Raw genomic sequence first — 15,523 nt, 5'->3', positions numbered from 1 at the left:
ATCTCTGAAGAAAAAAAAAAAAACAAAACTTTTGTCGTAAGGACTTTGCAATAGACTGTTTATCACAGCCCAATCTACAATCACCAAAATGTGGAAACAACCTAAATGCCCACTAATTCAGGAATGGATTAACAAGCTGTGGTATATGTATACCATTGAATATAACTCAGCCACTAAAAAAGATAGACTATTCATCTTTTGTACTAACTTGGATGGAGGTGGAACACATTCTTCTTAGTAAAGCATCACAAGAATGGAGAAGCAAGAATCCAATGTACTCAATTTTGATATAAGGAAAATTGATGACCTAGTACATGGAGGAGGTGGGAAATAGGGGAGCCAAGAGAGGGAAGGAGGAAGTGGGGTGGATCACAGTATTTGGCACACCTCTGACAATTGCAATTAGTGTAACCTGGATCTTTGTAGCCTCAGTGAATCCCCCAAAATAAAAAACAAAATAAAATAACACAAGTCAGAGTCAAGCTCATCAATTAAAACATAATCATTTATTTATCATAACAACAACAAAAAAAATAGCTGGACATTTTGGTGGATGCTTGTAGTCCTAGCTACCCGGAAGGCTGAGGCAAAAGAATCACTTAAGCCCACAAGTTTGAGGTTGCTATGAGGTATGACGCCACAGCAGTCTACTGAGGGTCACAAAGTGAGAATCTGTCTGAAAAAAAAAAAAAAAAAGCCAGAAAATTCACTTACAAACCTAAGCCAGACTACATTTTCTCATCAAAACCCTTCAGTGGCTCTTCATTTCTCTGAGAGCAAAAACACAAGTCATTACCATGGTTATAGAGCCCCTTCCTTTACCTTATTCTTTTATTCCAGTGATTTCTGCTATAGAGTTGATAAAACCTTTGGAATTTCTTGAGTCATAGGTGAGCTTTTTTTTATTCATAATAAGCCTCTTTAACATCTCCCCAGTTTATGCTAATGAGGTGACTTAAGGTGGGGCCCTTATATAGTCTCAGGATGGGACTAGTCACCAGAAAGACCAAGTAAATCAAGGATTAGAGGGTTATAACTTTAAGCTTCTCCAACTGATCTTGGGAAGGAAATGAGGGCTGGAGATCAAGCTCTATAAGAACTCTTAAATGGGCAGGGTGTGGTGGCTCACACCTGTAATCCTAGCACTCTGAGAGGCCGTAGCAGGTGGATTGCCTGAGCTAAGGAGTTCAAGACAAGCCTGAACTAGACAAAGACGCTGCCTCTAAAAATATCCAGACGGGGCAGTACCTGTGGCTCAAGGAGTAGGGCACTGGACCCACATACTGGGGATGGCAGGTTCAAGCCCAGCCCTGGCCAAAAACTGCAAAAAAAAAAAAAAAAAAAAAAAAAACTCCAGACATTGTAGCTGGCACCTGTAGTCTCAGCTACTTGGGAGACTGAGGCAAGAGGATCACTTGTGCCCAAGAGTTTGAGGTTGCTGTGAGCTATGATGCCACAGCACTCTACTGAGGGTGACAAAGTTAGCCTCTGTCTCAAAGAAAAACAAAACAAAAAACTGTTGCTTTTTCTTTTTCTCTCATGATATGATCCCAGCAGTTCTACGTGGGGGCCCTCTGGCTGGAAGGTTATGACAGTTTCACCTTCATTGGGGGTCACTCACGACCATGGCTCTGAGCACGTGGTGGATGGAGTGAGATACCCTGCAGAGAGCTTCATGTTGTCCATTGGAATTCAGACAAATACCCCAGCTTTGTCGAGGCAGCTCATGAGCCAGATGGACTAGCTGTCTTGGGAGTATTTTTACAGATTGGTGAACATAATTCCCAACTGCAAAAGATTACTGACATTTTGGATACCATTAAAGAAAAGGGTAAACAAACCAAATTTGCAAATTTTGACCCATTATCTCTGCTTCCACCATCCTGGGACTACTGGACATATCCTGGTTCTCTTACAGTTCCACCTCTTCTTGAGAGTGTCACTTGGATTATTTTAAAATAACCTATAAATGTCAGCTCTCAACAGCTGGCCAAATTCCGCAGGCTCTTGCAGACTGCTGAGGGGGAAGAAGCAGCTTTTTTGTTGAGCAATCACAGTCCACCATAGCTACTGAAGGGCCACAAAGTGAGAGCCTCTTTCTATTAAAAGTTGTCACCAGTGGACCACCCACTCTCAATGACTGTGGAGAGCCAGCAAAACAAAGCAAATAAAAATTCCAGCTAATAGTTTTTTCCTAGAATTCTAACTTATGGGTACTATTTTACCATCAGCTTTAATGGCACAAAGGAAACCAGATTTCTCTCTCTCTCTCTTTTTGTTTTTTGGCCAGGGCTGGGTTTGAACCTGCCAACTCTGGCATATGGGGCCGGCACCCTACTCTGTTGAGCCACAGGTGCCACCTAGGAAACCAGATCTCTTTAACTAAACTAACTTAACTCTTCTGTCTCAGATTTGCCCTCATGGATATTCAAGCCATGAACATTGTTTGACATGTATTAAAACCCATGAAATATGTCTACTTCACCCTGAGTGACAACATGGTCAATGTTGTAAGCCTCAGAATGTATTAAAATTTTTACCATAGGTACTGAAAAGAAAAAAAAAACTCTTAAAAGGACAAGATTTGGTGAGATTTTCTATAGTTGAAAGTACTTAGGAGGTGGCTTCTCTAGGAGGCTTTGTAAGTTATACCCCCAACACCTTTACCTTGCCCTTTATCCTTTATAATAAAGAATAAATGTGTTTCACTGAGTTCTGTGGGCCATCCTAGAAATTTAACTGAACCCGAGGAGAGGGCATGAGAACTCCAGAAATTGGTCAGCCAGAAATATGTGTGGCCCAGGCTTGCAATTGGCATCTAAAGTGGGGGTAGTTATGTGGGACTGAGCCTCCAATCTGTGGGATCTAATACTGTCCCAGGTAGATAGTATCTGAATTGTATTAGAGGAAACCTAATTAGTATCTGCTGGGAATTGTTTCTGTGGGAATTGAAGTTTTGATAATTTGAATCTACGAAACAAACTCCTGGTCACTTCATATTGGTCAACAGAACAATATAACAAGAGGACATTTCAATTCTAAATATTTATGCACCTAGCTTAAATGCTTCCAGATTTATGAAACAGATATTAATTTTCTGGGCAATATGATATCCTATAATACCATGATAGCCGGGGACTTTAACACCCCTCTGACACCCCTCTGAACTGGAAAGATCCTCTAAATAGAAACAAAACAAGCATACCAGAGATTTAAGGGTAACCCTAGAACAATTGTACTTAATAGACATAGACAAAACATATTATCCCAAAGGTAAGGAATATATATTCTTTTCATCAGCCCATGGAACATACTCCAAAATAGATCATACTCCAAAATTGATCCTAGGACACAAACCTCAACAAAATTAAAAGAATTGAAATTATACCTTATATATTTTCAAAACACAAGGCAATAAAGGTGGAACTCCAACAAAAATTTTCATCCCTACACAAAGGCATGAAAACTAAACCACCCTATGCTGAACAACAATTAGGTCAAAGAGAGATAAAGGAGGAGATTATTAGGTTCCTTGAACATAACAACAATGAAGCCACAAGCAACCAAAACCTGTGAGATACTGCAAAAGTAGTTCTAAGAGGGAAATTTATCATATTAGATACCTACATCTGAAAAATAAAGAACAAATTGACAACCTAATGAATCATCTTAACGAAATGGAAAAGAAAGACAATCCAATCCTAAACCTAAAAGAAGAAAAGAAATAACCAAAATCGAATCAGGAATAAGTGAAACTGAAAACAAAAGACTCCTTCAGAAAATTAATGAAATAGAAATTTGTTCTTCAAAAAGATAAATAAAATTGATAAACTTTTGGCCAGATTAACTAGAAACAGAAAAGCAAAATCTCTAATAACCTTAATCAGAAATGAAAGGGGGGAAATAACAACAGATACCTCAGAGATATGAGAGATATTTCTGACTACTACAAGAAATTTAATGCCCAGAAATTTGACAATGTGGAAGAAATGGACCAATATCTAGAATATCACCATCTCCCTAGAGTTAAGCAGGAAGCAATGGACATCTTGAACAGACCAATATGAAGCACTGAGATTGAAGAAACAATAAAAAAATTTTCCAACAATAACAACAACAAAAGCCATGGACCAGACTCTGTCTCAAAGAAAAAAAAAAAAAAAAAACTCTTAAAAGGACAAGATTTGATGAAATTTTCTATAGTTGGAAGTGCTTAAGAGGTGGCTTCTCTAGGAGGTTTTGAAGTTATGCCCCCAACACCTTTACCTTGCCCTGTTGTTCATCTGTTTCCTTTATCCTTTATAATAAGGATAAAAGCCAATTCTGGCTTTTTCAGATGTAGGTATCTAATATGATAAATTTCCCTCTTAGAACTACTTTTCCAATTCTGGCTTCAGACCAGAATTTTATCAAACCTTCAAAGAAGAGCTTTTTCCTATACTGCAGAACCTATTCCAAAACATTGAGAAGGAAGGAACCTTTCCTAACATGTTCTATGAAGCAAACATCACCCTGAGACCAAAACCAGGAAAAGACCCAACTAAAAAGGAAAACTACAGACCAATTTATTCAACTAATGAACATTGATGCAAAAACACTTAATAAAATCTTAAGTAATAGTTTACAGCTACACATTTAAAAATTTATACATCATGATCAAATAGGCTTTATCCCAGGGATGCAAGGCTAGTTTAATATACACAAATCCATAATGGTAATTCATCATATCAAAAGGAGCAAAAACAAAGACCATATGATCCTCTCAAAGATGCAAAAAAGCATTTGATGAAATCCAGCATGCTTTTCTAACAAGAACACTTAAGAATATAGTTATAGGTAGCTCATTTCTTAAAGCAATTGAAGCCATTTATGACAAACCAACAGCTAATGTTACACTAAGTGAAGCAAAACTGAAAGCCTTTCCACTTAGAACTGGAACCAGGCATAGATGTTCTTTATTGCCACAACTATTTAACAGTTCTGGAAGTTCTAGCCAATGCAATCAGACAAGAGAAGGACATAAAAGGCATCCAAATAGGGGCAGAAGAAGTCAAACTCTTGCTCTTTACCAGCGATGTGATCTTATACTTAGAGAACCCCAGAGACTCAACTACAAGACTTCTGGAATTAATCAAGAAATATAGTAATGTCTCAGGGTATAAAATCAATGTCCACAAATCAGTAGTCTTTGTATGTGCCAGTAACATCCAAATTTAGAAGCAAATCAAGGACAAAATTCCTTTCATGGTAGCTTTAAAGAAATATAGGAATATACCAAATAAAGGAGGGGAGGATCTCCAAGGAAAATTATGAAACCAAAAGAAAAGAAATAGCAGAAGACATTAACAAATGGGAGAACACACCATGTTCTTGGCTAGGAAGAATTAACATTGTTAAAATGCCTATTTTACCTAAAGCAATTTACAGATTCAATGCAATCCCCATTAAAATATCAACATCATACTTCAAAGAACTGGAAAAAATACTTCTTTGTTTTGTATGGAAACAGAAATAAACCCATATAGCCAAGGCAATTTGTAGTAATAAAAACAAATCTGCAGGCATCAGTCTGCCAGATTTCAGGTTATATTATAAGTCCACAGTGATCACAACAGCATGGTATTGACACAAAAATAGAGACAAAGAAATATAGAAACAAATAGAAAACCAAGAGATGAAACCAGTCTCTTATTTCCATCTGATCTTTGATGAACTGAAGAAAAGCATACACTGGGGAAAAGTATTCCTATTCAATAAATGATGCTGGAAGAACTGGATAACCACATATAAAAGATTGAAACCAAACCTGAACATTTCACCACTTACAAAAATCGAATTAAGGTGAATTAAAGACTTAAATCTAAGGCAGGAAATGATCAAAAACCTAACAGAAAGGCTGGACACCCATAGCTCAATGGTTACAGCACCAACACCATGCGTGGGGCTGGCGGGTTTGAACCTGGCCTGGGCCTGCTAGACAAAAAAAAAAAAAAAAAAGAAAGAAAGAAAAAAAACAAAAACAAAAAACCTAGAAGAAAATGCGCAAAAAACTCTTAAAAATGTTGGCTTGGGAAAGATTTTATGAAGATTTCCGAGGCAATTACAACAACAAAAATTAACAAATGGGACTTAATTAAACTGAATAGTTTCTGCACAACTAAGGATACAACAATCAAAGCAAATAGACAACCTTTAGAATGGGAAAAGATATTTGCATATTATAAATCTGACAAAGGTTTGATTACTAGGATCTATAGAGAACTCAATTTAATCAACAAAGAAAGAGCTAACAAGCCCATCTATCATTGGGCAAGAGACATGAACAAGACCTTCTCTAAGACGGACAAATGTCTAACAAACATATGAAAAAATGTTCATCAACCCTAATCATCAGAGAAATTCAAATCAAAATCACCCTGAGATACTACCTACCCCCAGTAAGATTAGTCCACATTACAAAATCTCAAATTTGCAGATGCTAGCACAGATGTGGAGAGAAATGAAAACTTACACTGTTGGTGGGACTACACACTTCACACTAACAACAGCCTCTTTGGAAAGAAGTATGGAGAATCCTCAAAGAACTCAAATTAGATCTTCCATTTGATCCCACAATCCCACTACTAGGCATCTACCCAGAAGAAAAAAATTATTTTTATCATAAGGACACATGCACTAGACTGTTTATCACAGCTCAGTTTACAATTTCAAATGTGGAAACAACCTAAATGCCCATCAACTAAGGAATGGATTAACAAATTATGGTACATGCATACCATGGAATACTATTCAGCTATAAAAAAAGATAGTAACATCACATCTTTTATATTAATCTGGATGGAGCTGAAGCACATTCTTCCCAGTAAAGTATCACAAGAATGGAAAAGCAAATAGCCAATGTACTCAATACTAATATGAAACTAGTAGACCATCTAATATACGCCCACAGAGGAGAAAAACTCATTTCCATTAATGTCGGGGTGAGGGGGAACCACTCAGGGGAGGGGAGGGGGAGTTTGGGGTGCTCCCATTGAATGGTCACAATGTAGGGGTATATGGCACACCTTTTGGATCCAGAACATAACAGCAAGGGGGACTATACCTAACAAATTCAAATATTGTGATTTTTTAATCTGTACCCTCACATTAACCCAAAATTTAGAAAAAACAAAAAACAGGCCAGGTGCTGTGGGTCATGCCTGTAATGCCTCTGGGAGGCCACGGCAGGTGGATCCCCTGAGCTCATGAGTTTAAGACCAGCCTGAGTTAGAGTAAGACCCTCATATCTAAAAAATAGCCTGCAATCCTAGCACTCTGGGAGGCTGAGGTGGGTGGATTGCCTGATTTCACAGGTTTGAGACCAGCCTGAGCAAGAGCAAGACTGTCTCTAAAAAATAGCTGAGCACTGGGAGGCACCTGTGGCTCAAAGGAGTAGGGCGCCGGCACCATATACGGGAGGTGGTGGGTTCAAACCTGGCCCTGGCCAAAAACTGCAAAAACAAATGAACAAACAAATAAAAAAACCCTGGGCATTGCAGCAGACACCTGTAGTCCCAGCTACTTGAGAGGCTGAGGCAAGAGAATCACTCGAGCCCAAGAGTTTGAGGTTGCTGTGAGCTATGAGGCCACATCACTCTACTGAGGGCAGCAAAGTGAGACTCTGTCTCAAAAAAATAAATAAAAAATAAAAAATAGCTGGCATTGTGGCAGGTTCCTGTCGTCCCAGCTACTTGGGAGGCTGAGGCAAGAGAATCACTTAAGCCCAAGAGTTTGAGATTGCAGTTTCTGGCCAGGCAGGTTTGAACTCCCACATCCGACATATGGGGCTGGTGTCTTACTCCTTTGAGCCACAGGAACCACCCTTTGTTTCTTTCTTTCTTTTTTTTTTTTTTCCAGTTTCATTTATTTCTGTTTTGATCTTCATTAGTTCTTTTCTTCTGCTTGGTTTGGGATTGGTTTGCTCTTTTTCAATTCCTTGAGATGACTCATTGGACAGTTGACTTGTGATCTTTCTGTCTTTTGGACATAGGCATTTATAGCAATACATTTTTCTCTTACAACTGCTTTTGCTGAGTCTCACAGGTTTTGATAACTTGTGTCCCTTTGTTCTTTAGTTCAAAGAATGTTTTGATGTCCATTTTAATGTCCTCCTTGACCTAAGTATCATTCAGCAGTAGGTTATTTAGTTTCCATGACTGTGTAGAGATGAGAATTTCTGTTGGGAATTGATTTCTAGTTTTATTTTACTGTTATCTGAGAAGATATATGGTATAATATCTTTTTTTTTTTTTTTGTAGAGACAGAGTCTCACTTTATGGCCCTCGGTAGTGACGTGGCCTCACATAGCTCACAGCAACCTCCAACACCTGGGCTTAAGCGATTCTCTTGCCTCAGCCTCCTGAGTAGCTGGGACTACAGTCGCCCGCCACAACGCCCAGCTATTTGTTGGTTGCAGTTTGGCCGGGGCCGGGTTTGAACCCGCCACCCTCGGTATATGGGGCCGGCGCCTTACCGACTGAGCCATAGGCGCCGCCCTAATATCTTTTTTATTTAATTTGTTGACACATAGTCTGTGGTCTAGGGTGTTATCAATCTTAGAGAAACCTTCATAGGCTGATGAGAACTGATGAGAAGAACGTATATTTATTTATTTATTATTTGACACAGAATCTCACTATGTCATCCTGGGTAGAGTGCCATGGTGTCATAGCTCACAGCAACCTCCAACTCTTGGGCTTACGTGATTCTCTTGCCTCAGCCTCCCAAGTAGGTGGGACTACAGGCACCTGCCACAATGCCTGGCTATTTTTTGGTTGTAGTTGTCATTGTTGTTTGGCAGGCCCTGGCTGAGTTCAAACCCGCCAGCTCTGGTGTATGTAGCTGGCACTCTAGCCACTTGAGCTACAGGCATCGAGCCAAGAACGTATATTTAGTGGTTTTGCAGTAGAATGCTCTGTAAATGTCTGCCACACCTGTTTGTTCTAAAGTTCCATTTAAGTCCAAGGTTTCTTTACTAATTTTCTGCTTGGAGGTTCTTTCCCATTCTGTTAATGTAGTGTTGAATTCCCCATTTATTATGATGCTGCTATTTGTCATATGTTTTAGATCAAGTAAAGTTTGCTTTATTTATCTGAGTGCACCTGTGTTAGGTGCGTAAGTATTTAGGATTGTTGTGTCTTGTTGAATTTTTCCTTTCACCATTATATAATGACATCTTTGTCTTTCTTTACTTTTGTTGAGTTGAAGTCTATGCTATCTGATATGTAGTATGAGAATGGCTACACGGGCTTTCTTTTGGTTTCCATTTGCATAGAATATTGTTTTCCATCTCTTCACCTTGAGTCTGAATGTTAGATGTATTTCTTTTGGGTTAGATGTATTTCCTGGAGACTGCAGATACTTGTCTTATTTTTTTTATCCACTCAACCAGACTATGTTTCTTGAGTGGGAAATTCATTCCATTCACATTTACTCGAAGAATTGAGTTGGGTTGATTTTTTTTTATCATCCTGTTGGCTAGAACTTTATTGCTTTGTTTTACTTTGTGAGCCATCATGGTATCTGGGCTCTGACTGTTAGCTTTCAGATGGTTTTACACTGGTGAGTGTTTATTTTGCTGGTCCATTTGTAATGCAGTTCTGAGTGTTTCCTGCAGAGCAGGTCTGGTCTTGACAAAGTTCCTCAGTGTTTGCTTGTCTGGAAACATCTTTATTTCTCCCCCCATATAAAAAACTCAGTTCTACCAGATGTAAAATTTTAGACGGACAATTATTCTGTTTGAGAAGGGGAAAAATTGGACCTCAGTCCTTTCTGGCTTATAGAGTCTCAGTTGAGAAATCTGCAGTTAGTGTGATGGTTTTTGTTTGTTGTTGATTACATGTTTTTTTACCGTAGGGTTTGTAGGAGTTCTTTCGTGTTAACTTGGGCCATATGATGACTATATGTTGTGGTGATTGTTTCTTGGCCATGAATTTCTGTTGTCTGTTGTACTTCTAGTACCTAGATATTCAGATTTCTTGCAAGACCTGGGAAATTTTCCTCAAGATTTCCTACAAATTATTTTTTTAGACCTTATGTATTTTCTTCTTTACCTTCAGGAATGCCTATGATTATGTTAGGCTCATTCTCATAATCCTAAATTTCTTGTAGGCTGCATTCATTCCTCTTATTTTTCTGTTCTTTCTCTTTGACTGATGTTTCTAATTTAAATGTGTAATCTTCTAGCTCTGAGATTCTTTCTTCTGCGGGATCAATTCTATTGTTAAGACTTTGCACTGTGTTTTGTATTTTCTTGAATGAGTTTTTTATTTCCAGAAGCTCTGCTTGATTGTTCTTAATACTTCAATTTCAGGCTGGGCACAGTGGCTCACACCTGTAATCACAGCAGTGTGGGAGGCGGAAGCGGATGGATTGCCTGAGCTCACAGGTTGGAGACAAGCCTGAGCCAGAGGGAGACCCTGCCTTTAAAAATAGCCGGTTGTTGTGGCAGGCGCCTGTAGTCCAGGTACTTGGGAGGCTGAGGCAAGAGAATTGCTTGAGCCCAAGAGTTAGAGGTTGCTATGGCACTCTACCGAGGATGACAAAGTGAGACTCTGTCTCCAAAAACAGTACAACAACAACAACAACAACAATAAAAACACTTCAATTTCTTTAGTGAATTTTTCATTCATTTCCTGCATTATTTTTGTGGTTTCTTTGTATTAGATTTCTCTCTTCTTTTGTATTTCATTGAGCTTCTTGCATCCATGTTTATGTTTTTCTGTAATTGTTTGAAAGGTGTTTTTATTCAAATGAGTCTTCCTGAACTCTGTTTCAAGAGTGCATCCATGTTTGAAATTCATTATTAGCCATTTCAATAAACTCGTTTTGGTTGGTTTTCATTGGTACAGAGTTAGTTATTGTTTTCTTTTTGGGGTGTCCTCTTCTTCTGACTTTTCACATATCCAATGGTCTTTTGCTGATTCCTTCTTACCTAGAGAAGCTTTTGTTTATTTTTGGATTTTCTTTTGTTTAGCTAATGGAACACCTACTTTAATTTCTGAGAAGGTAGGTGCCGTTTGTGGATGTGACCCAACTACACCCCGTATAATTGAGTTAGTAAATGCTACAAATGGGCTTATAAATTCACCAGTCAGTAGGTGATGCTTGCTGGAAGGAATAAGCTGCAATATTGTTTTTGTGACTGAGTCTAGTTGCACAGGAGAAGGACTTGATTACTCTAGGTGGTGGGTGGAACCCTGTAACTACTTCAGATGAGTCCTAATTCTCTTCCACAGCAGAGGTAAGTGGGAGGGTAAGGCTGTGAAGGATTGGATTGGGTGAGCTTGCCCTCAGGCTCCACAAAATCTGGTGAAGTATCTGTTTAACAGAGGTCAAAGTTCTGCTCTCGGCTTCTAGGCAAAGCTGCTAGAGAGTCTGCTTATGGAGATGTGCCCATCTGCAATTCACAATCCAGAAGTGTGAAGCAGGCTATGGTCCTGTTGTGGGGAGAGAGGTGGACTGAAAGCATGCCACACCTAAGATCCACTCTGCACTCTGACCCTTGAGATGTCCATGTGGGCAGCTTCACCTCCTCAGACCAATTTACAAATCTCCCCTCCTTGCCCCCAAGGAATGTGGTTGAGAACTGGGGGTATAGGATCTGGCTAGCATGCCTGTCCCTAGGTTCCCAAAGATCAATCTCTGACCATGCCAGGGAGAAGCACACTGGTCCAGAGTTGTTTAGGGGGTTCTCAAACAGGTTTGATATCCCAGTGCCTTGTTAAATGTCCTGCTTTGGTGGAGTAGCTGGACAGGCAGCACCAGGGAGGACTGGTGGTTAGGGAGCTCACAGTCTAAGCACCCCTTAGTATACTACATAACCCCTAGCAGAAAGCTCTGAGTCCCACTCTTTGTGGAACCTGCAATGCAGTAGATTTACCAATAGAGGAGAAAAACAGTTTCTTCAAGGCCTAACTCAGTGATCTACCAGCAGCCATGGGTGGGGAGTGGAAGGGGACAAAAAACTTCTGAATGAAGGAAAGCTAGTGTTCTGGTCTTCTCTGTTCCATTCTCCAGAAGACAGACCACTCAGAATGTCCAAGCTCTGGGGTCACATTGACTCCCATAGGACCCATCAGATGCATGTGGCTCCTGTAGCCTATGCTGAAATTTGGGAATTAGTTTAAGAATGAGCCAGATGAAAACTGAGGGGCTGAATCCCTTTGGGGAGGACAGAGGAGCCTAGTGGGTGGAGAAGTAATATGCACTTGCCTTCTCAGCTCAAGTCTGTGGTGTCAGGTAGTGACCCTGAGGGCACTGGCAGTCTGGTGCTTTATCCTTAAGAAGCTCCCAGTTCAGTGGTGGTAACAGCTTTTGGATTTGTGAGGGTAGAAGAGCTTCCAGCAGCTCGGTACCCATTGACTGCCAACAATGTAGGGGAGGGAAAAATAAGTCACTCCATCCCACCCTTCTTCCTGGACTTGAAGCCTCTGTTGAGGGTTGCTCTATTCTGATATCTGATAGTTGTATGTATAGTTTTTTGAGGGACTTCCATACTGTTCTGCTTAGTGGCTATACAAGTTTATATCCCTGGCTTGGCACCCATAGTACTGTGGTTATAGCGCCAGCCACATACACTGAGGCTTGCGGGTTTGAGCCCGGCCTGGGGCCAACTAAACAAGAATGACAACTGCAACAAAAAATAGCCAGGCATTGTGATGGGCACTTGTAGTCCCAGCCTTGGGAGGCTGAGGCAAGAGAATCACTTAAGCCCAAGTGTTTGAGGTTGCTGTGAACTGCAACACCACAGCTGTCTACCGAGGGTGACATAGTGAGACTGTCTCAAAAAAAAAAAAAAAAAGATTACAGCTCCACCAAAATTGTATATGAGTTATGAGTTCCCTTTCTCCATATCCCTGCCAGTAATTTTTTTGTGTGTGTTTTTAATGGTAATCATCTAACTGGGGTGAGATTATGCTTTATTGGGGCTTTGCAATTTGCATTTCCCTGGAGATTTCCCTGATAACAATGATAATTTTTTCATACATTTGTTAGCCATTGGATTTTTTTTTTTTTTTTTTTTTAAGAAACACTCTATTCCTCGGCCTGGATGTTAGCCATTTGTATGTTTTCTTTTGAGAAATATTTGTTCAGATCATTAGCCCATTTTTAAATAGAATGTTTTTTTCTTTTTTTTGTAGTTGAGATGTTTGAGTTCCTTATATAGTCTGGATATTAATTCTTTCTGACAAATGAGTAATTTGCAAATATGTTTTCTCATATTTCTCATTCTGTAGATTGTCTTTTTGAGAGAAGATACCCAAGAAGGGTGAGGTCTAGGAGAACAGGTCTTCTCAAGGAGACCACAAGGATACACCAGCAGGGTCCTCTCCATAGTGACTCAGCTCTTGGGAATTTGTAAACTTAACTTCCTGGAACTTGGAAATTTCCACTTCTGTGAAATCTTATAATCCTAGGGGCTGGAATAGGTTGATTCAAGCCACTTGATTCAAACTGGCCAATGCAAAGGGTACCAATGGGTTGGAACTTTTTGACTGTCAATAAAAAGGGAAAGACCAAGCCAGACAGGGAATGCGACCATTTGGAATTCTTCTATGCTGTAAGCTTCCGGCTGGTAAATAAAGCCTTTCCTCTTATAAACATGGTGTTTGGGCGCTCTTTCTCTCCATTGGGCCTTGTCTTCCTGTAACATTTTCACTCTGTGGATTTTTTTCTTTGTTGTGCAGAAGATTTTTAGTTATCATTTGTTTATTTTTGCTTTTTCTGTTTGTGATTTTGTGGATTCATTTATAAAATTTTTTCCTAGTGAGTTTTATAGTTTCACATATTTTCATGATGGTAGTTACTGTCTTTTCAGTTTCAAATGTAGGAACCCCTTGAGCATTTTTCATAAGGGCAATCTAATGGTAATGAATTCCCTTATTTTTTGCTTGTCTATGAAAAATTATACTTCTTCATCATTTCTGAAGAATAGCTTTCGTGAGAATAATATTCTTGGCTGAAAGGTTTTTTGTTTTTTTTTTTTTCCTTTCAGCACTTTCAATATATCATCTCATTTTTTCTTGGACTATACATTTTCTCTCTTTGTCTAATGTGGATTCTCTTACATTTGACTTGATATTTTTCTCTTGCTGCTTGAATATCTTTTCCTAAAATCATAAATGCAAAGACCTTAAAGTTAAATACATATATTTAACTTTTTTTTTTTTTTTTTGCAGTTTTGGCCAGGGCTGGGCTCAAACTTACTACCCCTGGTATATGGGGCTGGCACCCTACTCCTTGAGCCACAGGTGCCACCCAAATACTTATATTTTTATGATAACTCAGAAGACTTTTTTTTTTTTTGGAACAGAGCCTCAAGCTGTCTCCCTGGGTAGAGTGCTGTGGCATCACAGCTCACAGCAACCTCCAACTCCTGGGCTTAAGCGATTCTCTTGCCTCAGCCTCCCAAGTAGCTGGGACCACAGGTGCCTGCCATGCCTGACTATTTTTTTGGTTGCAGCCATCATTGTTGTTTGGTGGGCCCAGGCTGGATTCGAACCCGCCAGCTCAGGTGTGTGTGGCTGGTGCCTTAGCGGCTTGAGCCATAGGCACCGAGCCAGAAGACATATTTTTTTAAACTGACAGTATTAAACTATCCTTCTTTATCAAAGGTTTATCCAAGTCACATGAACTAAAAAGCATTTGATTCAGTTTCTAATTTGCTGATAACAGTTTAAGCACTTACTTTTTCTTTAAGCTAATTAATTAGAGCTCTTTGATATATTTTCGTAGTGAAATATCACATATAAATGACATACAAACACATAGACATACAGACACACAGACAGAAGCAGATCTTACAGTTTGCATAAACAAATTTCATTTGTAGGTTTTCCAGTAGTTTTTATTTTCCCTTTTAGATTATCAGTCTTCCAATTAACTGTTTGATTGCCATAAGTGATTGTTAGCCAGATAAACTTAAATTTGCATTTCTAAAGGGATGACTCTTAGGTGAAATACCACAGGAAAAATTGACACCTCAAGGCACAGAGGTGGGCTCAAACCAAGGAAGGAGGGTTGGGGCCCACCTAAAAGCCCAGTGAAGACCAGAAGCCAGAAAAAGTAGCTTAAGCAAAAGTCTTGTTATGTAAATTTAAATGGTCAGTTTCTGATGACTTAGCCAACCCTTTCCTCCAGGTGCTGTGACAGATACACCTACAAATGGAGATTTTTTTTTTTATCACTTGATGCATATAGTTTAATGTGTAGAATACAATTTTGGAAACCTGAGATTGGTGTGGGGGAGGTCATGGGGGAAAAGAGGGAGTACCTAGTGGTGAGAAGTTTGGTGGGGGCTGGGTGGGGGACAACTGTTTTAAACAGCTATCTGAGAAGTTCTTGATTAGAGCAGTTGGTAAATTACTGAAAAATTCCAGGAAAAATAAAGCTGCATTTCAAATAATCATTTATCAGCACATAACATTTGACTGGTCTGTTCAAAGGTTTCTGTTGCAACTCATTTTGGCAGTACTCGCTCAAA

The 15,523-nt window shown here is 39.4% G+C and overlaps 1 pseudogene; it reads left to right on the top strand.

Annotated features, from left to right (window-relative positions):
* The first annotated feature begins 1,544 nt into the window (after positions 1-1,544).
* On the top strand, positions 1,545-2,106 carry LOC128597933 (carbonic anhydrase 13-like; annotated as a pseudogene).
* The last annotated feature ends 13,417 nt before the right edge of the window (positions 2,107-15,523 follow it).

This window comes from Nycticebus coucang, chromosome 2, assembly GCF_027406575.1.
Source record: "Nycticebus coucang isolate mNycCou1 chromosome 2, mNycCou1.pri, whole genome shotgun sequence".
Lineage (NCBI taxonomy): Eukaryota > Metazoa > Chordata > Mammalia > Primates > Lorisidae > Nycticebus > Nycticebus coucang.
The sequence above is the reverse complement of the archived record's forward strand: the minus strand, read 5'-3'. Positions and strand labels throughout refer to the sequence as shown.